The 12,361-nt window shown below is 38.5% G+C and overlaps 1 long non-coding RNA gene across 3 annotated transcripts in view; it reads left to right on the top strand.

The window, feature by feature from the left end:
* Window positions 1-12,144, top strand: part of LOC137848294 (uncharacterized) — a 99,373-nt gene extending 87,229 nt beyond the window's left edge. For all 3 annotated transcript variants that reach the window (XR_011091256.1, XR_011091257.1, XR_011091258.1), the window contains exon 4: window positions 9,900-12,144. This is a non-coding gene — a long non-coding RNA (uncharacterized lncRNA). The remainder of the gene's footprint in view (window positions 1-9,899) is intronic.
* The last annotated feature ends 217 nt before the right edge of the window (window positions 12,145-12,361 follow it).

Genomic DNA, 12,361 nt, shown 5'->3' with positions numbered 1-12,361 from the left:
TTTCAGCTCTCATCTGTAGTGACCCTATCTAGGGAAACATGAGCACAGTGCCTTCCTTCAAAACAGCAGCATATTTTGTTTTTCTGTTTTCATTTCTTTTCTTGCTTGGCAGCAAGAAAAGTCTTTGCAGTTCTGCTTGCATAAGCTTCATAGATTTTGCAGCAAGGCAGCAGAATGAATGGTCAGCCTCCTTTGACCCACACACTGTCAATCTTGACCTTCAGATAAGATCTGCTATCAACACTGGAAAGGAAATATTCATAAAAACACTTATCCTTGTGCAATACCCAGCCAAAGTGCTGCCCAGGGGCAGCAGATATTTCTTTCCTAGAAGGTCATGTTGTTGTTGGACGTGAAAATCTGTAAAGTTTGTCTGGACCGTGTGCTACTCTGAAGTTTTAAAAAGTCTACAAAAGGTCTCTGAGGACAGCATAGTTCTGATGCAATCACCCAGCTCTAATTATAGAAGAAATAGGGCAGAAAGCTTCTGGTGCAGAAAACAGCAGGCACCCTTTTTTGCTTTGATTCACATGTCCTGTGAAGCTGGGCTATCTGCTGCTTCTGCGGTGGATGGTCTGGTTATTGAAGACTATCTGCGCTGGGGCTGAGGAAACAAAAATTACAGTCTGTCTTACTTTCTCTGAAGAGCAATCTCAGCTCTTCAGGGGTACCTGGTGAGCTATGCCATGACCACGTTTTCCTTTGTCTGGATGCTGATACAGGCTGATATTCTGCCTAGAAGTCTGCAAAAGCCTACTTTTGTGAGAGGAAGGCAGCCATGAAGGTTGCTGTTGGTCAATCCTGGCTTGTTCTCCTTACCTGCACCACCACCATGGCCAGCCACCTTCGTGTGTCTGGTCCCCTGTGTCTTTGTGTTTAATTTTTAAGGAAAAGATAGTACCTTCCTGTCCCCAGAGGCTATATCTGTCTTCTGGTGTTTTATCCAAAGCATTGCATGTATAGAAGTGCTTTTGAACCACATGTAGATCTCATATGAAATGTTAAGTTTTCTCCCTCCCTCCCTTGTCCCTAGCCTTATGTTTGAGGGGTTCCCAAAGGAAATAGGGTGAAAGTTTGAGACCGGTACTTTTGGTTAGTTTCTTTTCTGAGAGCGTAGGAGGTTAGTCAAACCAAGGAATGTCTTCTAAAATTAGATTATCTCTCCCTGTGATCTATGGAAGTTTTTAATGAAAATCTATGGCAGATTCGGAAAATGCAGTCTCTGGGAAATTGCAGTGAGGAGATAGGTCAACAATGCTAATGGATAAAACTAAGGACCAGCTCCCTCTTAATTTCATGAGATTAAAAAAAAAAAAAAAAAAAAAAGTTTAGTTAATGCATGTAGAGTTTAATTTATTTTCTGTCTGAAGTTTAAGACATCAGTTGGCATCCAGGTCATATTATCCAGCATTTCCTTGCAACCATAAATGCTAGAAACTTTCAAACTTAGAAAATAAAAATAGGTATGTCTTTTCCAGCTTTTTCCTAATTTATTCTTTTCACATAATTATTTACTTTCCAAGGATCTTCTTCTCTTGATAGTCCCTGGAATATTGTTCACCTCCAGCAAAATCATGGGATTTAGTGACATTACTGCATTAAAAACTAGGGTACAGTCAAAATCTGGGTATGATCAATATGGATAGATTACATGTACTGACCAAACCAAAGATAAGTGCTGCACAGAGATTGCCTTGTGTTCCCTGACCTCATACAGACCAGGTTCCCTCCAACCTGGCTGTTACTGGTCATCTCTTAGTGCTATCAATGTGTCCTCTTCATTCACTCCCTTTTTCCCTTTTCTCTGCTTCATGGGGAGTGTAGAGGTTCGTGTGTTAATCCTACACTCAAGGAATAATTGCACTTACAATAGTGTCAGGTTGCTGGATGTTGTAAATATCAGTTGGCCATGCTGAAGAAAACAATGAGGGCATTTAGCTCCAGATGCAGTCCGTAAGTTCTGAGGAATGCACATCATCTCCATGTCCAGCATGCCTGCATCTCCTCTTCCACTTCCGGAAGCAGATTTTCCATTCCCATTGAGCTCATGTGGCAAAATAATATAACTACACGGGGAAAAAAAGGAAATCCCTGAAATACAGCCAAATGAAATTAGGTGCTTTTTGGCCAGAGAATAGGGAGAAAAGTAAAATATGGAACAGAGAGAAATTGAAATAATGATGGATTTTCTCAGAATGAAATAATTATCTCATTTTCTCCACAAATATATAAAATATCTTTTAAGTCTTTGTCTGGGAACTGATACCACCTCAAGGGAGTAGCACATCTACACAAAATATCAGGGATCAGCTGGTTTTCCCAGAGAAACACAGTTTTTCAGGAGCAGGCCTTTTGTTAGGCTTGTGATAACCATCTTGTTTGGCCCAGATGCACAAACTAACAGAAATGGCAGGATAATTTACCATCTTAATTTGATAAGATACATACACTAGCTGTGTAACAGAAATTGTTCAAAGGCAATTTAAGATGTAACTGCAGAGAAGTTCAGCCCACGGAAAGCTGACCCATGCCTGTATGATACAAGTGAATTGTCAAGAAAATATCTCAGCAGCTCCAGTTCTAGATTGTCTGAGGCAGAAAGCTATGATTTTTTTTCTTTCCAGAAAGACAAACTCTAAAATACAAGTATGTGTCCAAGCTTAAAAAGCTGCTGCAAGCAGAAAAAAAAGAATCACTTTTTTTTTTTTCCCCCAGATAATTTCTCCTGACAGTTAATTATGTCTATTGGATAGTGAGGTCTCCACTCAAAAAGAAGACTCAATTTCTGAAAGTTTTTTGTTTGTTTGTTTGTTTAAGAAAAAAAAAAAAAAAAAAAAGATTTTACAAATATATGGAAAATTATAATATGGTTTTGTGACAACACTTTAAGTGCTGAAGAAGTAACATTAAAAAGATTCACATAAATTCACTGAAACTTCTTAATTCCCTTTTTCCTTTTGGATGTTCTTTAATGCTTCTCCTCATTCCTTTATCAGGATGGCATGTAAGAAAAAAAAAAAAAAAGCGAATGGGTTGGGAGGCTCCTCTCCATCTTTTCCTGCATGCTTTTGGTGTGATTTTCATGCACAGTCTGTTCTCCACTACCAGTGGCTGAAAAGTCTGGACTGTGGGGGCATGGCTTGCCATGGCATTGCTGCTGGGAAGGATTTTCTCCATCTACCTTTCTAGTCCCTGCATGATTTGGTCTCAACTCCTTGTTTCATATAGATCCCTGCATGCTCAACTTATTTCAGCCATGTGCCAGCCCTGCAGTTCTCAAACTTTGCCTTGTTCTTCTTAAAATACTTGGCAGGAATTTTTGACACTGCTGGTAATGAGCTGAAATTTCTAATGAAAATCTGATCAAGTTAATGAAGTTGTAGATTTCTGAAGTCCTTCCGTAGTCATCATGCTCATTTAATTTTTCCACCTGAAATTGCCATGAGGTGTCATTATATGGGAACTAAGAAATGCAATTAAATGTAAATAAGAAATGATTTTTTCTGTACAGAGCTTGCAATTGAGCGGTATATTCTATAATGAGAAAAGAGTACACGCTGTACATATGGAAAAATAAGAGCAAATCAAGATAAATAGACCAAAATTACATTATTTTCCCTTCTTTCCTTCCTTCCCCTTCCTCCACAGCACTCCAGTATCTGGAAGCTGTTTATATCTGAAAATTATATGAAGATAAGAGATGACCGCCACTTCATCAACACTTTAATATCCGTAGGTACTGCGTTGCACTCAGAGATCACAATACTAACCATCCTTACTTACCATGTGGTTTTGCAAATCTAGACTAGCTATAAACAACCAGTAAGAGGCCATGAAGACTTGCTATAAACCGCCCTCCTTTGTCCCAGTGTATTTATCTGGCCAGTCAGGCTCATGAAGCATGGTTCATACTCAGTTTGCTGGCAACTCTGTGTGCAAGTAATAGAAAAGGAGATGGCTATTTTCGTGGGTTAATCCACCCTTCCACCTTTTCATTGGCATGCATGAACAAGAACATAGGTATGGAACTGTGCTATTTATTTAATGTAAATAACAAATCTAAGGTATGTATACTCAATGCAGGAAATATCATAAACTTAAGCTTCAGAAAGGAAAACTTGGCAAAAAAAAGTTTTGATTTTTTTCCTAAAGTTAGTCTTTACAAACTGACATACTGATGTCATGTTGAATCTATTTTTGGTGTTGAGATTTTCAAAACACCAACACAAAAGATGTGAAGTTCTATGGCAACTCTAATGGAATAACTTTGTTGCTTAATTATGGCCTTTTTCTTGTTGACAGAGTTAATTGGAATGTCTGTCTGCTTCCTCCCAGGATGAGACCTGCAGCTGGGTGACATCTAAGTTGGGACTATCATTATTTTTGACTGGGGAATGTTCCTTGACAATGCGGCAGTGTAGATATGTTTGCCTTTTTGTAGTCATGTATGCATTTTTGTATTAAAAACATCACATATCTAGACACCTAGTACAGAAATACCAAATATATTGAGTAAAAATGGGCTTCGCTGACATATGACATGGCAGATTGATTTAGTGTTGTAAGACACATCGTGTATGACCCCATGGTCTGCTTATTTGAAGACGTTCATACAAGAGTGTCCTTCTGGGCCTTATGTGTACTCTAACTGTAACAGCTACTAAGCAAAAGAAGATAAACTTGGAAATAACCAAGAGGAAGGCTGATTTTCATTTTGAGAAAGAATATAGAGCCAAACTGATGGAAATACAGTAAAGCACCCTACAGGAGTAACTGGTCAACCAAATTAAGTACGCTAAAAACAAAACAAAACAAAATAAAATAAAATAAAATATAAGTAACAGTAATAATAACATGTGAAAACCACCTATAACTGGGTTCTATTTCTTCTAGTTCCTGAACCTTGAAGGTTGAATTCGGTGTATTTTAGTTTTTGACTAGAACCATTCTTTTTCTTCCCTGAAAGTGCACAATACCTCCCAAAGTGCAACAACTGCAACAGTATCAGGAGCTGATGGTAACAGCTGAGTCATATGCACTCAAATGAAGGAGCACACACACACAAAATAACAGGACTCTAAGAGGAACCCAGGTATTGTGAAAAAAATAGAGGCAGAGGTTTAAGGCCTGAATCTTGGTGGGTGCTTGGAGTTTTCATCAGGCATCTGCCTCAGGTGTGAGTCAACAAATCCACCAAAAAAGTATCTGGGTTCTTTAGTCACAGAATGAGTTGAATGTCTATGGGGTTGATTTAAAGCATCAGAATTAAATGCCTTAATTCAAACTGTGTGACTGTGCCTGAGAAATAATGGAGGGAAGTGACTTAATATTGCTTGTATTTTCACTAGGAGACACTGAGGTACTCATTTTACCAGTGATGTATAAACATTACATGGATGTTTATATATTCTCCTAGTGAAACACGGACAAAAAGAGTTTAGCAGAGGAAAGGACAATATTAAAGGTCTACACACATGAGTCTGGTCCTTTCATATCTGACCTTCATGAGTGCAATACAGTTTTTTTATTTTTTAATTTGAAAGTATGACAAAGACCTTAGCCAGCAAAATTAAAGGCAAATACAAGTAATCTGAGAGGGCTTAGCTATTATTCAGGTGGCATCTTGAGATGCAGGGCAGTGGGGAAGGTGGCAGCAGTGGTCACATTTCAAGGAGCATTATTCCTCCCAGGGAAATGTGGAGGTTCAACATTTGTTATTTACCACTATAGCAGTTTCTGTTTCATTTCTGCTGTCACTCGCAGCATTCATACTACATCTGAAGTCAGCTGAAAACTGTTTTTTTTTTTTTTTTTTTTTTATGAGTTATAAAGTCAATATTCAGCTGAGTGAGTCTCTAAGGCTACAAAACCCATGTCTTTCTTTCTTGTCTTTTCTCTTCTTTGTATCTGGCAATATCTTGGAACTTTTACTTCCATATTAACTCTGTTTCCCCTGTTTTGAAACTAATTCCAAAAACCTGCACTTTTTTTGAAGCAAGGAGAGGCCTGTTTGCTGCAGTCCATTAACAGTCTATCAGTACACTTTGCTCTCAACTTATTTACATTTGAGTCCTTGCTTATAATGAAATCATTGCTGCTGAGCATAGAGTATTGCTACATGAACACAGATCAGTTTGCTTGGTTTTTGTGCACATTAATAAATTAGGGAAGATCAAATATCTCATGGAGCTGACACATACAGAACTGATCCTGAAGTAACCTTGTAGTCACTGTTCCAAGTTCAAGAGAGTGTATTAAGCCATTGCTCTGGAAAGGCAGTCCCGACAGCAAACAAAGATGGTGATTGAATGTTAGGTGATAAAAGAGGTACAAGATAACAATTAGCTTCTGTATTTGCAAATAAAGCACAAATTCAGGTGGTAGATTGCGTACTTGCAGATAAAGTGTTAATTGGATGAAGAACTTGAAAGCCTGGAGTACTGGAAGCTCAGAGCCATGGACAAGGTGTAATTGTGCTTAAATAGATAATGCAAAATTGCAAGGAAATGAGAAGAAGAAAAACTGAAGTTGTTAATTTAAACATACATAATTAAATGAGAAAAATAAATTAATAGTTTCCATGGTGCTTTGCAATAGCTATGGGAAGTTTTAACTAAAACTGTGTGTTTTTTAACAGTGTTTTATTGTGTTCTATATTTTATTTATTTATTTACTAACCTAATAATTAAAGCTGACTCCTGACCAGTTCCAGAATACCATTCTCTATAACATTTCTCCAACTAGCTACTCCTGTCACTCTAAGTAATGATTAAATCATAACAAAAAGTTACATCAAGAGTTTAGGGAAATATAAATACAGAAATCCATTTATAACTTAACTTGTAAAAGTGAAGGAAAAAGGGAAAAAAAATAAAAGGAAAAAAAAAGAAAAAGAGAAAATAGATAAAAAATAAAAAATACATTAAAAAAAGAAAGAAAAAAAAAGAAAAAAGACAGAAAAAAAATTTACAGCTGGGTAACAAAGAAAATATATTGCAATAAGTGCCAAAGAGAATTTTAGTGTATGCGGCTGAAAAATCTAAGATGGCAAAAAGAGATCCAAAGTGTCTTTACAAAGATAAAAAGATGGATAAAAGGATTTGAAAGATACAGAGGCAGATCTATAAATTAAAAAAAAAAATAAAAAATATTCTAAGAATAAAGCGAATCCTACACACACTGGGATTCTATACATAAATAGTTATGATAAAGCTGTGAATAGACTTACAACCCAGAAAAAGTCAAGATTATTTCTGCTTTACATTTGGAAATAATAAGGACATCTTTATTATATAAGGACATTCTCTAATGAGATTAATGAGTACATTCCAGTCAATAAATTGATGTCAAACAACATATGTCACCCGAATAACTTTTATCCAAGAGTCTTAAAAGACTTGGATGAGGGGAATGTTCATATACTGGTGTTAATTTGTAATAAACCTCAAAATAGAAGGGAAATGCCAGAAAACAGGGAGAATGTTGCTGTGCTAATACTGAGAAAGGACAAGTGGCCTACAGGACTCTTTAATCTAATAGAGGAAGGGATATGAAGAACGTGTGGCCAGCAATTGGAGCAAAACAGATTCAAATGAGAAATTAGTTGCAATCTTTACCAGGGAGGCTGGTCAATCTTCAGATGAGTTACCATGGGAGGCTGCAGGACTTGCATCTCCGGGTGTTTTGGGGAAGCTTAACACAAGGAACGGATCAGTCAAAGAGACACCCTTGAGCTCCGTGCAGGAGAGAGCAGATGAAATGCTGTGGCCTGCAACGCTCAGGTGTCAGACTGATGTGGTCTGATGAGTCCTTCCAGCCTCAAGCTTTGGCAAATTGTGGATCAATAATGGTAACAGCCATCATACTCACAATGGCAACCACAACTGCAACAGTAACAGCAACATACTTATGAATTATTACGTTGTGCCTGAAATGTAAAGGGCCAAATCCTAGCTAAGGGATGTTGCCCAGGAAAGTGGATTATCCTGTGTGGGAAAGAGGTACGGTTTGGGGCCTCTGAAATTCTCCCAATTCAACTGAAGCCCTACAGAGAGGCCTTCTGTTTCAGAATGGTTGTCTTGAGGTGAGATGAGGAGAGAGCTGACCAGATGTGACACCCGTGTCCTGCCATCTTATGATGTGGCACTGCTGGAAAAGGACCACAGCAGCACCTGAGGCCCCTGTGCCCCCTTTGTCTGCTCCCCAAATATGCCATTTCTGTGGAGCATCAGCACCTGCACCCTCAGAGGTGTAGGCAGAAGGGATTAGTCAGAGAGACGAGTCCATCACTAACTCTCATTTGTGAAAAACGTAATTGACTATGGCATTCTTCCTTACTGGGGAAAAATGGGGACCCTGTAAGGCATCCATGGTCAGGCTGTAGATGAAAACTTCACAAAGATTTAAAATAATCTAATCATAACTTTGGGTACATCTTCTTCTCCTTGACCTGATCATTATCTTTCATGTAATTAGCACCTACTATCTATCAGATTAAACTAAGCAAACTTTCATTTGACATATCCTGTATAAAACTCTCAGGAGGTTAACGTTTTTAAATGAATGGGATTGTGGAGTACCCTTCTCCCATAGCTTCAAGCGTGAGGCATTGATAAAACCTTCCTGCGGGCCTTTCTGGGGAGAAGCTACCCTGAAGCTTCCATGGATGTTGAATCACAGGGGACTAAAACACCCTTTTGCTGCTTCACATCTGGAAGAGGCTCTGCACTTTGTAATGCCTGCTGCTGCTTTCCTCACTTCCTCACAGGGAGACAGAAACCCCAAAACTTTCTCCAATGTGCTTAGAATTAACATATCAAACCATTCTTTGCTTGCTTTAGAAGAACTTAGTTGCGTATTTTCATGATCAAAATTTTCATGTGTAACTATTCTAAATATATAAATCTTTGCACAAATAATATATATATATATATATATATATATATATTTATTTTGTTATTGCAGTTTGCAATATATGCAACACAGTGTAATAGGTTTTGGCATTTCCACATGGACACTCTTAGCAGTTGTATCAGCTATTTAAATGACTGATCAGTTCTTATTGGTACAGGTACATTAATTTGCCTTTGCAGGCATATTGTTTTGTCTCAAATCTGAAAGAAGATATCTTCTGAAAAATAAAATATACTTTTTTTCTCATGAATCATATAGATATTGTCATGCTCAGTACAAATTTTATGGTTTCAGTTTAATTTCTCTGTGCTGTGCTTGAGGACAAACCTTTGGATGTTTTGTGTCACATGTACTTTTTTGTAAAAAGGTAATGTTCTTGTTGAACATTTTTTTTATGTTATTCTCCTGCTTCTGGGAAAAAAAAAAAAAAAGCAAAAAAAGCTACATAAAGCAATTGCAAATGTGCATGAAACTTTCTGGGAATGAACTTGATAAAATCACTAGTGAAAATTGGTTTTAGTGTATCCTTCAAGGCATTAGGATTGTGATTCTTGTTCTCATATGAGGCCTGAGGTGTTGGCAGTGTCATTGCTCCCAGAATGAACTGCTGACAGTTCACCCCAACAGGACTGCTTGCATACCTGAAGTCAGGCAGTGCAGGAGGGTTTGCAGTGACAGGCTCTGTGACAAGCAGATATGCTCTGGCCTGCAAGCTCCTGGGGTGAACAAGAAGTCATCAGCCCTCTGAGGGCAGCAGGATGGGCAGCCCTGTGGTGATGCAGAGTGTGCTCAGGCACCAGAATTGCAAATGTCCCTTTCTATTCCTCTTCCCCCTCTTTCCCTCACGAAGAGCAGGTCTCTGACACCATGACATTTATTTTATTCTCCAGCCACAGTTGTTCCAGATGCCCATAGAAATTAACAGGGGACATTATGGCTAGTCTGGTTAACTCCTTTTTGTTTGTTTCTTTCTTTCTCTTTCCCAGTTTGACATACCCGGTGCGTTGGCACAGTCACTTTGCAAAAGCAAAGAGTGAGAAGTGAACCCTCTGCGGGCAAACCATCAGCAGCAGGGGCAGCATCCCTTGAGCATGCATGGGTGTCATGGGCACACGCAGCAGGACCACTGGCTCATGGACAGCTGCTCCAGAAGGATGCATTTCTGCAAGGGATGGTGCTGACATGTAGCAAGGATGGAGCATGATGGTATGGAAGAGCAGTGACTGGCACACCAGTTGGCCGGTGAAGGCTTTGCAGCCCCAGATCCTGGTAAACGGGTGCCTCCAGGAGGTCAAGAAAGAGCCTGGATAGGCACAACGGCTGAGCACAGTGGTGGTTTGCAGCTCGAGGGCAGAGAGGAGCAGCTGGGTTGGCTGGGGTGGCACAGACCAACAGACCAGTCTGCAGCTGGCTGCCTGAAGTGGTTACAGATGCACCGCTGGACAGTGGAGTTGGAGAAGTGAGCTTTTGGGCCCCAGCTGAGTGCATAAACATTGTCCTTGGCTACCTGATACAGGCTGCTGTTTCCAGCCAGCAGAAATGTACAACCATTGTTACGTTTGCAAAAACACCTGGTCTTTGGTTAAAAAACAAGTTTATTTTACCAATGCCAAGTACTTAATAAAACACTTATTAGTAAAGTATTTTATTCTGAGGTAACTTCTGTTTATTACACTTTTAGAATATGGGCTGTGATGACAGTCCTATTTTACTTCAGGTACAAAATACAGATGATCATACAATCGAAAATACAACAATTCCTAACTTCAGTCTTCCCACGTTCTGAATAAATGTTGGTCTTGCAACAGAACAAAAAGATGTTGGCTTTTATTTTGTTTTGCTTCTGCTTTATGTTGTCTTTAGGAAAACTTTTTCTATTGACATTCCTATGCAATGTGATTCAGGGCGTGCACACTATGGCATATTTTATTAACATGTAAGATGAAATATGCTACCCATTGCAAGCCTTAATAAATATGAAAGCATTGCACAGGACAACAATGTCTGTGCCCACTGCAGAGCTTTAATTGCTTGGGAAAACTGAGCAAAAATTAACTTCACATCGTGAAGCTATAAAACAAATTAAGGACATTGAATCATCTGCAATGCCTCTGGTTATATCTGCTAAATATTTTCTAACCATTCTAAGAAAGCAAAACAGAAGGCAAACCCACCATGAATAGAAACAATAATGGTCAGTAGCAAGCATTGCATGTTGTTTGAATGGAAAGCAATTTATCACTTCTGAAATAAAAGCTGTTTATTCTTGTGTTTCACTGTCTGTAGCAATCTTTACAATTTATCTGTGAAAAAGTGAGGCACTGTACCACTATTAGCATATGAATAGTTGACACACCAAATTGGCTGTACAATAACAGAAGGACATTTACTATTGGTGTTATGCACACAGACAAAGCAGCCATTTTTGGGAAGAAAAATAAAAAAAAAAAAAAGAAAGAAAGAGAGAGAGAGGGAGAAAGAGGTGGTGAGGGTGTTTAACCCATTGCCTGTCTTTCTAGTTTCACACCACTGCTCTGACGGGGCAGCCTGGCAGAGCATCTGGAAGTCCCCAAAAACACAAGCACCCAGGTTAAATTCCGGGACAAAGATCATACATGATAAATGTGCATCCAGACTAGAAATCCAGTGCAGAACGAGCAATTCTGTGCATCTTTGCCCAAGGCAGGGGGTGGCGGGGTGCAGAGGCTGTGCAGGAATGAAGCATTGCTGTGGTACAGTTTTATTTCACGGGCCTTGGGTCAGATGTGTGAAACTATTTCTCAAAGAGGCTGCATACATAATTGAGGCCCTATGAAGGGCTCTCAGTTGAAGTTGCCAGGCTACATTCGTTTCTAAAGCAGGGCCATTTGTTATCAAATTTAAATTAACTCTCTCAGCGCTGACTTGGGGTTTACAGAACAGCGTGTCAGGTGGTACTAGCTGTTGGAGGAAGGAGGAGCAGTGCCTGATAACTGGCAGCAGCAGCATTTCACAAAGAACAGGAACCTTGGTTGCGTTTAGGCCTGTGAAGTGGTAATTTTAATAAAAATAATAATAATTTGAGGGGTATGTTTGTGCCTTATTGTCTCATAGGAGCCATGGCCCTCTCAATGGTTTTTGTTTTGTTTTTGTTTGTTTGTTTGTTTGTTTGTTTGTTTTGTCTTAAAAAAAAAAAAATCTTGATCTCAGCTTTAATTTGGAAATAAATTAATAAATCAATTAGTAAATCAATACTTGTTGTTGTGTTCCTGCAAGTATACTATGTCTTCCTTACTATTATTATTATTATTATTATTATTATTATTATTATTATTATTATTATTATTATTATTATTATTATTATTATTATTATTATTATTATTATTATTATTTAATGAGTTTTCAGCTGTTTAAATACACCAATAGGCATCTGGGAAGATATTTGTAAGTTTCATCCCTGTGTGACCTA

Source organism: Anas acuta, chromosome Z (genome assembly GCF_963932015.1).
Source record: "Anas acuta chromosome Z, bAnaAcu1.1, whole genome shotgun sequence".
Taxonomy (NCBI): Eukaryota; Metazoa; Chordata; class Aves; order Anseriformes; family Anatidae; genus Anas; species Anas acuta.
This window is presented reverse-complemented; position numbering and strand designations above follow the sequence as displayed.